Below are 15,733 nucleotides of genomic sequence, written 5' to 3'. Positions count from 1 at the left end.
TTCTACTTAAGCTTCATTTAGTAAATTATATTTACAAAAATACGAATTTGCCGTACATAATTCTCGTTGGTTCTGAAGTCGCAAATGTATGTATTTGCAAACTTAATGAAAGAACTGTTTCGTGCTTATTAAATAAATTAAATATTAGAGCCAAAAATTATTATCCAAAATATGATAATGAAATAGTAAACATATTCGATACTTGCTACGATATAATACATGTTCCCATTTACGATGTAACGCTGGCGTTAACACTAACGTGCAGCCTGAGAAACGGAAGATCCTCACGGGACCCACCGCCAGCAGAAGGATGCATCTCCTGTCAGCTTGTAGAAGCCATCGCGTCGTCGACCCTTTCAAGAAGAATACGCATTAATTTATATCTGCATACGCCGAGCATTATTATGTTAATCATGCGGGGTGCCAGCGTCATTCACTTTGAACAGACATTTTGCGTCCTATGCATGAAGTACTCTCGATTAACTGCGTTCCATCATTTACCACGAAGGACATTCTCGCATAGGAAAATTGTCAGAAATAATCTTCGATTGGAAGCGCTTTAACGTCAGGGGCTAAACGATTTTTCTTTGTTTCTGGTGGCTTTTAAAAGAATTCTATGGAGTAGACAATGTTCAACCCTTTCGAGTTTCGACAATTCAGCGTTATCTCAATTTGAAGGGGAATTAAATGCGTCATGATTGCTGTCACACGATACATCTATCAAACCAAGATTAAAAATCTTCAAGTAGAAAGAGGGAGGAAAATATTGTGGAAAAAGAATGAATTTTAATATTATGGGGGATTTATGTAATTTATGAAATTTCTGTACTGGATCGATCGGTAGGACTTTTCAGATTGAGAACGGTTCGAGGACTTCTTCCGTTTAGATTGACAGTATCCATCAGGAAACTCAGTCATAGCGACCCCATCGACAGAATTTGTATATATCGGAAAAAAAAACAACCTCAGGCGCGATGTAGACCCTTTTCCGGTACAGTGTACTCGTTCAAACACAATATAAATAGAATTTTTATGGAAAGTATGGCAAACTAAAACGAAACGTATAGATATAACGCCCGATTGATTTCCCAATGTTTCATTAAAAGGTTCAATAACATCGTAGCCTCGATACATTTGCGACTTTTCTGTCTGAATCCATAGTCGAAGTACATCAAGTACTTTGTAAAAAAGATTGCGTTTAACCAGCACGGGCTATACGTTCGAATCAAACGACGTCTCTATCAACTAGCACGTTTAAAATCCTTGAATGTACCCGCACCCATCACGAGTCACAAGGGTATTTGTTAAAAAAAAGTCGACCCGTATGTGCAGCCTGTACCACACTGACACCTTGGATAAATACCATAACCTACACTATAACGAACAGCGAATACCCTCATGAACTACTTAACACGGTCATCCCGTCTAAGAATTCTTCCAAACTTGAAAACAAACGGAGAAGATTCTCTACATTCGTGAATCGTTATTTTGTCTTAGTCTTCTCGGAAATAATTTTGCGATCGATGTATTTGCCGCGGAATTAGACTTCCATTTGCGAGGCTACCGACTTTCTTTTCTGGGACTCGTAAAAAATGCTCGTAAAACGTGGTCTCGCTATCCCGGAACTTGCTCCGGCCAATCCCAGCGGCGGTATACAACATTTCTCCTCTGTTTCCCCTTCGCAGTTGCTAACGATTTATTTCGACGTGCCTCTCCGATTCGATATCAACGACTTTTCGGTCCTACAGCCGAGCTACAACCCTTCTCCTCCAGGGCTCGATTCTCCTCGTCGCACTCGACCCAAAAATTACCAAGATAAAGGAGGTGTCGCGCGTTCGACACGTGATAAACGCCCCGTGCCCTCTTCGTCCGCTTTGTGGCTGGGCATTCGTTCTGAAATTTGGGTTACCAAAGCCCGATTAACCCTTCGCACGGCCGTCCTCAGTGTGACCTGCTCGACCGTAAGGAACGGACATGTGTCGTTGTCCCCTGTGAAGAAGGTGATGTTGTTTAGATAAACTGGAAATGACCGTATAATCTTAGAAATGTAGTAACGCGGTGGAATAATAATTTTCTTTTTTTTTTTTTTCAATAAATTCAGAAAATAAAATATAATACTGATTTTTTTACTTTAGAAGGATATCATCCCTGCTCGTAATTTATGTATATTAGAAATAATTTATAATTTTGTTTTTTATGTCACAGTTTTATGGATTGAATAATACTATGGATATGAAAAAGAAACATAATGTACAGGCAAAATTCTATTGGTTCGAGAAAATGTTCCATCAGATGGGAAAAATTTTCTCAGGATTTCCCAACGGTGGGAGAAAATCGTTGGTTAATCAGGAGCAATTCGAGGAGTAGCGAAGAATGTAACTAGAAGAGCGCGGAGGAAAAGGAGGAAACAGAAGAAGGCGAAAGCTTGGCTTTGGGTCGAAGCAGGCTCGCAGCATCCCCTTGTTGCTTAGGCATCGCACGAGGGGTTGCAGCCCGGTCTATCGCGCTTGCGCGTGCTTCTATCTCCCCGCCACTCCCGTTGATCACCCCCCCACTCCAGAAACGCATCGAAATCTTTCGTGCTTCGTCTTGTATTCGGTCAACTAACTCACTCTCGTTTCCCTCTCTCTTATTCTGGCTCGCTCTCTTTTTCTTTCTCCGTTACCGTCTCGTTTGCTTTTTCTCGCGTATACAACAGCAGCAAAGAGAATAGGAGAAGGAGAATAAGAGACGCGGTGCACGAACGTACGCTCGAGTTCCCCTTTCCCTTTTCCCTTTCCCTTTCCACTGATGGTCCTGGGTATATCCTGGGTTCCCGCCATGACGAACGGGATGACACCCGAGAATAGCCGAACAGGCCCGAATCGCGACCGACGGCCGAAACGCGGGCAGCTGCGACTCCGCACGGACAAAGAATACTCTTGGAGCATACAGTCACCGCGCGGCGAGCACACTCACCACGGGGCAGTCCGCCGAACCAAAGGTATAGTGTTTTGATACGTCGTCCAAGAGTAGCCGGCCGACGTTGTGCCTCGTAAATGTGTGTTGTGTGTTTCTGAGTATTATTCGGCCAGGATTACACGGAGTGTGCACGTAGTATGAAGCTTGAAACGTGAACGCGTACGAACGAAAGAGTGCGAGAGGAAACGAAAGAAAGCACGAACGAGTGAGACAGAAGGAGAGAGAGAGAGAGGGAGGGAGGGAAAGAGAGTGAGAAAGGGAGGAACGCGCGAGGTGTGCGTGCGTGATTGTATGTGCGTATGCGAGCGTGCGTGAGTAGGAGCAGGAATATTAAAAGACGACGCCGGCTCTAGGTGATTTCTCGATCGACGCGCGACGATTCGTATAACTGGAGTGGAATAGGAACGAAAAAGAACGGTGTTACTATTATTACGGTCAAATAAACGGAGAAGTTTCTTCTTTGAATGGCTCTCGTAAAAACACGTGTATGTTCCGCTCGTGGTACATCGTTTCGATCGTTTAGTGTGTTGATAAAACAAGGAACAACAAAGTGATCGGGAAGTATATGTATACGTACGGTGATACGAAACGGAGAAACAGTGGGGAAAAGGAGCGAAATTTCGTGGTAAAAGCAAATCGAAGGGACAGGATAGGGACACGGGTAGCAGGAAGAACGAGGACAGCAGAGACAGTGTTAAACGGTTTCCGCGACCAGAGTTCCTACGTCTTGTCGTGTCGATATTATCGGTGATTGTGGATGAACGTTGGTTTTTGGCGCCGAGATCGATCGCAGCGCCGACCGATCGAAGAAAAATTTGGGATGTAACGCCGGTAGGGCATTAGAACGGCAACGGTAGTGGCTGTAGTGGGTTCGCCGCGGCTACGACAGCGACAACAGCTAAGGCAACGACGGCGACAGGGCGACCGGACGGGTGGAGTGTGCAGCAAGAGGGAGAGAGCACGGAGGATCACTCTCGCTTTCGTTCGGCTCTCCCTCTTTATCTTTCCTTCTCTCCTCTGTCCCTCTCTCCCTCCCTCTCTTTCTGCTTCTCTCCTTTCTCCCTTGCTCGCGCAGCGGCTGCTGCTGCTACACGTCGACTAGTAGGAGAACGGAGAGAGAAAGAGAACACAAGAAAGAGAGCGAGAGAGCGCCGGAGGAAGAGAATCGTCGCGCGGAAGACAGAGCTGGAGCGTGTGCCGGCCGAGCAACAAAGAGAGAAATACCTCGTCCAGCCGAAGAAACCGAAGGGAAGGAGAAGGAGAAGGGTAAGTGCGCGAGCTAAGTTAACGTTTCCGTGGATCTATCGATGCGCCCGATACCAATCCGTTTCGGTGGGAACGATGTGTTTCGATGTGTTTAGTTATTCATCCTCTATCGTTGTGTCTTTCTCGTTGTCGTTCGTTGTGCTATTGTTGACATTGGGAACCTGTTCCGATTGAACGTACACGCCACCGAGGACACACCAAGAGTCCGCAAACGACACGGATCAACGAAAGCGAATCGTGTCCCGATGTAAATCCCCTTTTCCCTTGCGAACGATCATACGGAAGTTCTCACCCGCGACACGTTTCCGACGTCGTGGTCTTTTTGCTAAGTTCGCCGATCATCACCACCGCCATCAGCATCGGCACCACCTCTACCACAATCTCACAATCTCACCACCACCACCATCACCATCGCCACCGCCACCACCACCACCATCGCCACCACCACCTCTACCTCTACCACCATCACCATCGGCACCACCACCACCACCACCACCGTCGCAACCGCCACCACCACCACCAGACCACTACCACCGCTGCCACCACTACCATTGCCGTCAACGCCTCCTGCTAGCCGGCGGCGATGCACGGTAGTGTCCTCGAGCACGGCGTGCACGCATCGTGCTGTGAATGTTTCACGAGTCTCGCGCGGTGCGTCAGGCAAAAACACGTTGTGTCGTCGTCAGACGGGTGACGGGCCAAAGTGCATCCCTTCGAGATTCCCGGTGTTTTCGAGGCTCGGCTCCGACGGTTCGTCGCGTAGTGTATGGGAAACAGGTTCTTAAACACCATTCTCTTCCATATAAACCCGCGCGCATCACGACCTATACCGTACACGTAAAGTTACATAGAGAAAGAAAGAGTGAGAGAGAGAGAGATCCTTTTATTTTGTTTTTCGCCTCGATTGCGCGTGAACCTAGCCTAGCCTGACTGGGAACAAACGCCGCTTTGGTAAACAGCATTATCGACTACACACGGAGTGCTGTTCGTCGATTGTGTAGAGTTTGGTGCCGGCTCGCCTGGTGTGGTGAAGAAAACGGGAGAAAACAAGAAACAGATACATAATTGATTTTCTAACGTTCGAATCCTGCAGTCACTGCTCGCGTGTTCCTTGGTATACTTACATAGTGCTTGTATATGTAACTGTATGTAACGTGTGTTTCAAGATTTTGTCTATGCGATAAACCGCGTGGTGCGGCACACACAGTTCGTCGAAATTTCGATCGTGATCCCGTGTCAAAAATTTTCATCGGCAACGGCCGCTATCGGGCTCCAGCAGTGGTATCGGAAGTGGGATATTGTGTGGCAACGGCTTGAGTACACCACGAGGATCAAGCACGAACAATTTGACCCTGATCTATAGACGTGTGTATCGTACAGAGAAAAACGCAGCCCGGTAATAACGTGCAATTTGTAGTTTATGCGATAATAATCGACGCGTACACACGCGATCGACTTCGGGATCGTTAAGGGTCGTTTTAACGGCCACGTCGAATCGTAGTCCTCGTGCTAGACAGGGAAAAGATCAATTTCCATCGGGCAACCTTTCATTTCCATCCATCGTAAACGGTCCAAATAGTAACATATCCGCTTCTTTCTCAATTTCTCTGTAACAACGCGTGGATCTAAAGAAACGATCGGTCGAAATCGAAAATTAACGGGCGCGTTCCTAACGACAGGAATGCAAAGTAATCCGAAGGAGAAGCTCTCTCTGTTTCGCCGTCGCGAATGCGATCAATTCCCCTTTCTCTCTCGCTCTATTCCTATCTCCTTCCTTTTTTCCTCCGGTTCCCTTTCCTGTGGGTGTTCCTCCTTTTTTGTGTTGGCGAGCCGCGCGCTACGGCCGCGGACAGGGAGGTGGGGGTGGCGGCGGCGGCGACGGCGGAGAAGGTGGTAGGAGGGGGCGAATTTCGGCCTACTCGCTTCACGGAACGGTGGAACGGATCGGAACGGACAAGGAACTAACGTCGTGGACCGCGAGAACAACGGGCGCCAAGAGATTTAAGGGCACACACAGTATCCCTTTTACCTGTTCCATGTTACTTTTTTCATCCTTTTCCTTCTGTCTTCCTCCTTTCTTCGTCCTCGGCGATTTTTCTTCTGCTCTCTTGCCCCCTTGTGTGCCTGCACTGTTCGAAAGGGTTGCGAATGAACTTGGCCGCGAATAGACCGCGATGTAGTCGGATGCGCGAGTACAGAGTAGGTAGAGTCGTAAGACGAAAGTCAATGCGCGGCCGTTCGAAAAGCGATCAGTTGTTTTCCGTATATAAAATAGAGAATACTTTTGTCGTGTATTTTTCTTTTCTTTGCTCCAATAAATGTATTATTAGCCGAGGCGTTAATATTAGAATCGCTATGAGACTTGGGCAATCCATCAGGTAGGAAAAGAAAGAAATTTCGCAAGAAGGTATTTTGTATAATTTCAATCCTTTAAATATTTATCGATATCAACGAGTTGTCATTTTTTCCAACTTTTATAGTCGTTGCCACGTGTGGCTATTTTCCAAAACGAGGACATTTTTATCAGTTATTTATCATATATAGCATATATTCCGACATTGATGTCATGCATAGAGAAACATAGTTTCAGTATCTTCAGCATAGTTTTTATCAGTTGATTTTGTATTCGTAATCGTTTTTTGATCGTGAATCTTATTTACGGACGATCTGCATGAACCGTTCGACAGTTGCTCTCGCGCCTAAATTCAGACTATTCCGCAACAAATTCTCGGAGATAACAAGTCGACCGGACCGTATGCTCGTTGTACATTGTGGTTCACGTGCCGGGACAGTTACGCGTACTATGCGTGAAATTTTCATATTATCGCGTGTTTTAGACCCATTCGTAACCGTCGTAACCATCATAACCGGTCTTCAGTGACTACGCGTTCCGTGATCTAGCTCGATCGTACGAGGTAAAAAGAACGAAAGTAAACCAACGGAAAAGGCGAAGCAGTTGCATGAAGTATCGAACGACGTTGATAAAGAAACGAAATACATATGCATATGCGGTGCTCACAGCAGTATAGACGCGAAGCGAACACCTGTCCAACGTAGAAACAGGTATCGATGGCGAAACGTTGTTTTCGAAGGATCGCCGATCGGCCCAGAACGGAGCATATACGTTATAGTTTCTTGTTCCTTTTTCTCCCTTTCGTAGTACGCCCTTTTTCGAAGCCCGCTCTTTGCGTGGGCTGTCGGACGTCGTTGTGCGCATTAATCCGTGGTTTAGCGAACCAATTTAAATATCAGCGGCGCGCTCGACGCAATTTTATATCATTTCCGATATCATGTGCTTGTGTGGGTGGGTTTAACAGTGTGCCCGCCCCCCTTACCCCCACCACTCTTCTCCACCTAGTCGGACCGTTACGCACCTCTTTGCACGAGAATGCCACTGCTGTCGTTTTTCAAACATATACGTAATGTCTTCAACAACGTCCTCAGCATAGACATTACATACAGCCGTTCTTATTACCTTGTGTTTCTCTAGCGTTCTATTCTATTGCGTTTCGCCCCGGTTCTTACCCGTTCTACCGTTTCGCTCCGTATGTATGCTCGGTGTACGCCGGTGTACCGCATGTTACGTCGTCACGACGTACGTTTGCGGTACATATCGTGAAAGTGCACGAGCGCATGCGCACTCCCTGTGCTCTTACTCGCGCACGTGCGTGCATGTGCAGTGTGCATACGTATCGCGCGGCCGTGGTCTGCGTGGACGTTCGTGCACGGTACAACACCAGCTGTAGTCCGTTTTACGACGGCCAAACCAACGTGCATACGGCGAATACACGGGCGTGTTACGCGTACGTGTTCCAGCACACAGAGCCGCGCGCACTCGCGCGAATCAATGCGCACTCGAGCGCGTTCGTCCGCCGTCGAACACCGTACGCAGTGCCGTAAAAGCGTCGCTTGACCAATGCCCGTCCCCGCGTCCCGTCCGAGCGATTTCGACGCCGGTGCACGCCAGCAACAAGTGACCCGGTCGTTCCTCGGAACAACGTCCACGTCTATGATCGTTTTGCCGCGTTTTTACTCCATTTTCTCTTTCTCTTGATCGATTTCTAGCCTTTTTATCGAACGTGTAACTCGCGACAAAGAAAGTGACACCCAGGGATTTAGAGAACTGAAAAATGGGTGGCTTAGGGTAAACGGGTCGGTCGAGAGGAAAAAGTTGAAATCGGATCCAGGGTGGAACGTTTCTGTTGTCGGCGAATCGATAATCGTGGTACTTACGTACGAATGTTGAGCTACGGTGTGCTTCGTACAACGAATGCACTGGCATCGAAGAGAGGTTATCAATGGCGTAGTATGCGAGGCCGTAGCTTTCAGCGGATGAATAAGTTATATATTCCTCGACGATGCTAGTAATCGCCGCTACAAAAACAGTATTGTTATGACTTGAGTAAGTGGATGACGTCAGTTATCACGGCTTCTTTCTTCGCTATTTATTGCTACTTAATACGGGAATAAATACCGTTTTATGATACCTTCAGCTACGACTTTTCTTTCGACGTTCGCTGGTTCGTTTTCTTCTTTATGCATGAGACTATCTTTCACCATATTGGAAACCGTGCTCCGAAATACTTCTCTTTGAATTTTATTCGTTTCGTGCTTCACACTCACGAGAGCGTGCTTGGCCCAGACATCGGGCCAATACTTATCGTTCTTCCGATCCAGATAAACTTCCTCCAAGTTCGATCTCGACACGCGAATCTTATCGATAGCTCGTGTAAAGTTAATGCTTCGCTCGGATCCTCGATTCACGCTTCGCCCTGATGCTGTAAATCTCTTGAAGATTGTGTTTTGCTTAAATCTGTTGCTACCACCGTCATTTTTTAAGTTTGTCGATTCTGTGGTTCATGGCTTCGCATTCACGTCTATTTTCAGATACACGATCCTAATAAACGACAGGCGTCGGATTCTAGAAAGTATTGTCGCCTTCTACAACTGTGTCGTCATTATAATTTTGACACTCGGACTTGTTCAAATTTGACGCACCTTCTGGTATAGTTTGCTTCATCGCTCACTTTCCTTGGCTCTTAATTTTTCTATTTCGTAATGTTCCAATTGTATCAACATACCTCCTCTCCTGTCATTCCCTATTCTACCAATCAACTCCTACTCCATCAATCTACAAATTCACAGTTCCATCAATTTTACCAACCTTTCAATTTCCTTCTACATCCAAATACCATCACTAAACTATTTATCAAACTCCTTACACTTTCATCGATTCCTCCAATTTCTCCGTTTCCTCTCATACGTATAAGTACGTCCAATTCAATATTTAGCCAAATCACTTGTATGTTCTTTCACAGCAGCTAACAAGTAATTTTATTTTGTGTCACGGTATGTCCTTCTTGATCTCAAAGTCGATGAATATAAAACAGCATTTCGTTTCACAAAATAGCAGTGCACTGACTTACGTCCTTATGACCTTCAGCTCATATGTGCATCAACACGCTCCAAAGACTCGAAAGATAAAACAACACGAGGAACGTCAAACGTTTCAACGTATCTCGAAAAATGAAAAAATATTAGATAGGAGATTCGAACCGAGGAGGGCTGTGCCGTACCCGTATTTTCGTGGGGCACCATATTAGCTGGCCACGCCGCTGGCAGCATGCGCTCGGACGAACGCGTGCATTCGTGAGCTCGTGTGTATGGATCCAGCGACGTGTGCGTGTGCGTGGGACCTTGAATCAAGCAGCCTTTGTCGCGAGAGTCGAGCGGGCGCGGGTGCGCGCGCTCGCCACCACGAGGTCGGCGAAAGTATACCCGGAGCTTTTTTGCTTGGGGCCGCCGCGAGAGAGGAGAGCTCGTCTTTTTTTCTTCTTCGCCTTTCCTTTTTTCGGCCTCTAGCGGGGACGGGGGACGCGACATGAGCGCGCGCGCGCTAGCGGGCGACCGAGGCGTACCGCCATTTTTGTTCCTCGTCGCCGTAATGCCGGAATTAGCGCGCGACGTACGCCGAGTCTCGTGAAAAACCGAGCTTATCGCTGTGGATTTACGCCTGCGGAAACGGAGATAAGCGGAACCGGGCCCGAATAATAATTATGAACCCCCGCTGACACTCTCGCCGATTTCCCACCGGTTCACCTACTGCTCTTGCTTCCTGCTCCTCGACCATAGGGTAGATTGTATTTCAGTTCTACTTGTTAATGAATTTTTCGTTTCTAGCATCTTTTTCGTTGGTTTTGTTAGTATTTGTGCGAATAGAATCTTTTCTGGTAGCTTGTGTCTATATTAGGAAAAGCTATAGAGTTTTATTTAATTTTTGGTATGCCATTGGAGTCGCTTTGGCATCTCGTTACAGGCCTTGTCGTTTATGAGTTTCTCGTTCCTAAAGTGGTTCTTTCTGTCTTTCCAAGGTTCTTGCTGAAAGATGATTTCTTTATAATTTTAGGAAGAGTTATAGAATTTTTGTTGATAGTTTCTATTCCACTTGTGTTGACTTTGGTTTCGCTCTTCAGGTATTCAGGTTAATGAATTTCTAATTCTTAGGATGTTTTTCTCGCTGACATATTTGGATTTTGTCGGTGTAGAATTTCGTTTGCCAATTTGCATATTAATAAAAGTTATAGTTTTATTCTGTTTTGGTGAGAAATAAATAAGAGGAATGATAAATGTTCATTTTCCCACTGATAGTATGTTTACAAATTGTTAGTTGAATTCATTTTCGTTTGATAAAGCTTCAGTAAAAAAGAGTGTTCAAATTGTTGTTCATTTGTATTAAAAGTTCTTGGAGTATAATTTGTAAGTGGTATATAGATTCGTAAATGATATTCTAATTTTTGAAGTGACAATTATCCTGACATATAATACCTACGCCTTGTTGTGAAATTAAAACTACAGTCAGTTTAGTTGTAGGTTGTGATTGAAGTTTGTGAGCTACAATGTCAAGTTGATATTGATAATTCCCGTGAAAAATTATGGTTGTTTGGAGTGTGTTAATGATGCAGAAACTGTTACATCAAACACTACACTGTTTGACACGCGATATCTGAGTTACATAACTTGTCGGAACTTTTGGACTATCGAACACCTCCGTGAGCGATAAGATTGCCTAACTGTGATGCTCTCAAGCATATATATCAATCAGCATATGTATGTATACATACCTCGAGGGCCTCTTTGCTGGTTTTCGTCTGTGCATCATTTGAAACTTGGTTTTGGAGTGCACAATGTTTACAAGAACGTTTAAAATACCTACTTTTTCTTTTCCTAAACTTTTCTCTCGAGCGGTTGCATAATTGCTTGAACTGAGCTTGGATAAAAACCGGTTGCACTAATCCTTTTTAAAAAAGGAGGAAACATATAATTGACATGAATCAACGATTCATAATTTTCTCTAAGAATATTCCGAAAACTTTCAGAGCTTCGAGTAACAATTTTGTTTGCTCCAAATGATACATTTCTCAAATTACAAGATAGTTTTTTTTAAATAGTTACGTAGAAAAAAAAGGAAGGAACACGTAACTTCTATCCGAAGCAAATGGTCAATTCGAAATTTTTAACTTGCTCTTTAGCTGAAATTTTCTGTTTTTCCAAGCATCGCCGTATCAGTAGGAAGGAGCAAAGTCTGCGACGAATCGACAATTCCATGCGTGCCGTGCGGCCGCGTGCAAAATCGTCGAGGCGAAATTCGCCCGCGTCACGATAACGCGGCGCGACGCCGTGGCCGAGTGGAACAAAGGAGTTCGAGCCAGCCGTAACTGCTCGATACGGGTACACGATAATAACGAAACGAGACGCGCAGAATTCCGCAGCGTCGTTTCTTGTAAAAATAAAAAAAAAAAAAAAAAGAAGAAAGGAGCACGCTACGGTCGAACGACGATATACGCACGAACGTGTCGTTGACAATTATCCTTCGCTCGATGTACAGGGTGCGATGCAGCTTGCGCCTCGATGAGATATACATACTTAAGAGGATTGATTTTTCAAGATAAAATATATCAAAAGGGTAGCGTCTACCGATAAGTGTCTACGATTTAAAGAAAAATTAGTTTGCAAATCATACAAGGAATGAGAATTCCCTCGTTAAAATCACATAACGAGTTTGATTTTTTAATAGAATTTTTTAATATTTAATACCTAAAACTGAATGTAGGTTTTTACAGAGAAGTTTAAGGAGATACGAGTTTTATCAGTACGAGTTACTTCTTATACACGAAAAGTTCAGGTTCTTTTTAGCGAATTGTCAGTCTTGTACAAGAAGATGGACAAATTTCTACCTCATACTAATTCAATCATTATTGGGTACTCAAAATGCAAACTAATTATATAACATCATTTTCCTAAAGTTTGTGGCGGATGATAGATGTATTGGTATAACTAAATGACGAGAATGATATATTTAGAATAAATAATTAAATAGGTTGATACCGTCGATAGACGTTCGTACAAAGTGTTTAACAAAATAGAATAAGTCGCTCGCGGATAACTTGATAATAACTCGTAGATACTCGTACGTCTCGATAATCGCTCACAATTGATTACTGGTAATTGCTTCGCTCGCGATTGTGTCCGCTTATTTATACTTTTCCGGGGGGAGTCAAAAGATTCAAATTCGGCTTGGAATGACGATTGGCGACATTGTTTTTGCCTGGATATAATCTCGCGCTAATTTCGTATGTCGAGGCGGTATCCGTAATCCAAGGCACAACAACAATATGAGTCGCCATAAGTTTTTCAATTTTAAGTATTAGAATAATTATATACATAATTAACGTTTAATTTCTCAAGAATCAAGCTATTTGCATTATTCTCTAATCAATTTGTTTTCGACGATACATGTAAATTTCATCCTAAGAATATCTCCTTCAGTCTCTCTCTCTCTCTCTCCCTCTCTCTCTCTCTCTCTCTCTCTCTCTGTTTAATTACACCAAATGAAACCACTTTTCAACACCATATTTCTAAAAATCGAAACATCTAACAGTCGACATTCATACAAAAATTTTTCAACGTTTCTTGCCACAATTGTTTTTAATTTCCATCGACGTACGTTCGTGTGCGGCTGTAGAATATTCCGCGCGCACAAAGGTCCGGGTCGCCTCGTAGCACAGGTTTCGTTAGCTCGGTTTTTTCGATGGCGCGCACTCGTCGCCGTCTAATATTAATTCCAAGCGCGCGGAATCTCCGATCTCTCTTTCTGTTGGCCAGCTGGTCCGCGGCGCGTTGCGCTTCTGGGAAGCCGCGCTCCTGCGTGCCGACGACGGGATATATCGTTCGGTGTCGCTACGCACGCTAGCGCGACCAGCGCGCGCGCTATTGAATTTTTCTGCGCGCAACTCGTACGCACACAAAGCAGTCAGGGCCCTCTCGTACACGGTCGATTCGACGAGAGTGCAACAACGCGACCAGGCGCCAGCTGCGTCCCCCCCTTCCTGCTTCTTTTCACGGCCGCGACGTAGCTTTTCGAAATTTCGTCTCGTCTTCCGCCGTCGCGACGCCCCTTCCGCTATGCGTACTCATAGATCCGTTCTTGCACTCTCACATCTTATTTCCCGACAATTAATCTTCGTTCCGCCTTGAAATTTATGGTAATTTTTGAATCTATTCGGTGGTATAATGATTTGAGATTTTTGTAGCAAGTTGCGTCTTCTTTTATTGGTCATTTGATCCGGTTGAAGGTTTATTTGTAGCTTAAACGAATACATTTATGTAGAAACGTACGAATTATGTTATTGATTTTATCATAATTAGTTCTCTAAATTCTATAATGACATTCTTCAAGGGAAATTAAGGTATAGAGAAATTTGTAGTTTTGTGTTCGATGTGGCAGTGAATTCAAAAGATTATGTTGTTGGAATTTTTACGGCATAATACAGAAGCACATAATACACCTACACTTTTGGTAAAACTGGTAAAGTCTGTTAGACAGGTTTCTACAAATTGGAGTAATCGCGGTTTTTGTTCTTCAAATCTTTTGACTGTAAGTTTTGTGGTCATTTTCGATGATTCAAATTACTCATTATAAGGCCATAATTCCTTCTAAATTTCATTGCTCCACGTATCTTTTATCGCTCACTGCAATATTTCTACCTAAAAACAAACCCATAAATTCTAATTACGTATCTTGAAACTCGCCTCTCTTCCCAAACGTACAAATACAGACACGCACGTGCTTACCTATATGTACACATCAGTCCATTTCCAAAGGAAATCGAAATCCATTCGAGAGATAGCTTTAATTTATACCGATCCCGTGGCCGGAGGAGTCTGAGAAACGATAAAACATCTCGAGGAAGCGGGAAAGTTTCGCGTCAAGTCGGACGCCGATAGCAGCCGAATCGATTTTCAAGCGACTGCAGCAATTTATATTCGAGCAGGCCGAACGTATACCCGTGTCATGAATTCGCCGGTTTCTTTCGAACTTCTTTTCTCGAACTAATGTTTCTTTCGCGTACAGAAGGGAACGCAGACGTTCTCCGCGACCGTGCTATCAACACGGCGAGTTTCGCGACCTTTAAAGACTAAAGTTCGCGGTATTCAGTGTAGATTAGATTTATAGACAGTTAGAGGAGAGTTCAATCTCCTGTGGCCTGCGTGCTGATCCTTCGTGCAGGTGTTTCCACACAAAACTAAAATATCGTGACTTGGATCTGTTAATGAACCGTGAATTTTGAATTGTTGGAAATTTAAAGTGGAATTCTTTTAGTGTTTTTGTAGACAATTTATTGCAGGAATTTGCGAAGAATTTATCCTTGGAATTTATTTTAGGAATTTATTTTCCTGCCATTCAATTTGCGTTCTTTCTTTTTTTATTTTTCTTTTTTTTTATTTGATGAAATTCTTTTTCGAAAAGTGGACTGATGTTTGAAGACACTGGTGTTTTTCTGAAAGATGTGCTAATAGGTGACACCCAGTGGATCGTAGTCTCGTGCTGGAACGAAGAATTCCTGGCAGCGAGCTGTTCGCTCAAATGTCGTTATTTCTGATGCACAGCGGTTCGTTCAAGGAAATTCGTGGAACTGTTCGATTCTTCGTTAATTCGACCCAACTGGTCGAATTTGTCTTTGTCCCATGTCACGTGTCGACGCAGCGTGGTATGCGCAGGATGTAGTATGCCTTGAAATTTTTAGTCTCGTCGATCTTATTTGTATAACTATATCTTTCAAAAATTTTGTTTGTACCTACGCTGTGTTTTCTTAGGAAAATATTCTGAAAAAATTGCTGCAAGTATCGTTGCAATCTTGCTGTACTCGATATTAAAAATATTGTAGGAAAGAATCTTAATTAATCTTAATTAAAATACTTTTTGGTGTATGAAAGCTTTTTTATTTTTCATTATGAAATGTGAATTAAATTCTTACGATCGTATAAATAATATCGAATAGCGTATTATGTTTCCTCGCTCGAAAATGGGAAATATCAACGTTCAAACTCGAAAATGGCATGCCATCCAGAAAACTAAATTCGCTTTCTATTATAAAAACAAAATAAGGGTTTCTAATTGACACGCACGATTCTTTATTAGATTAATAAATTCTATTTTAATTGCATC

The 15,733-nt window shown here is 43.9% G+C and overlaps 1 protein-coding gene across 6 annotated transcripts in view; it reads left to right on the top strand.

Moving 5' to 3' along the window:
• Positions 1-2,851: 2,851 nt before the first annotated feature.
• Positions 2,852-15,733, top strand: part of Tet (tet methylcytosine dioxygenase-like) — a 142,698-nt gene continuing 129,816 nt past the window's right edge. Inside the window, exons 1-2 of one of the 6 annotated variants that reach the window (XM_072019546.1) lie at positions 2,852-2,983; positions 3,315-4,227. The gene's annotated coding sequence lies outside the window, so the exon portion shown is untranslated. Of the gene's footprint in view, positions 2,984-3,314; positions 4,228-4,791; positions 5,005-5,025; positions 5,624-8,543; positions 8,630-15,733 lie in introns of those variants that run through there. The other 5 variants (XM_072019550.1, XM_072019548.1, XM_072019545.1 and 2 more) reach the window with 5 other exon arrangements.

Source organism: Bombus fervidus, chromosome 16 (assembly GCF_041682495.2).
Source record: "Bombus fervidus isolate BK054 chromosome 16, iyBomFerv1, whole genome shotgun sequence".
NCBI lineage: Eukaryota > Metazoa > Arthropoda > Insecta > Hymenoptera > Apidae > Bombus > Bombus fervidus.
Note: the sequence above shows the minus strand (reverse complement) of the source record. Positions and strands in the feature narration are given on the sequence as shown.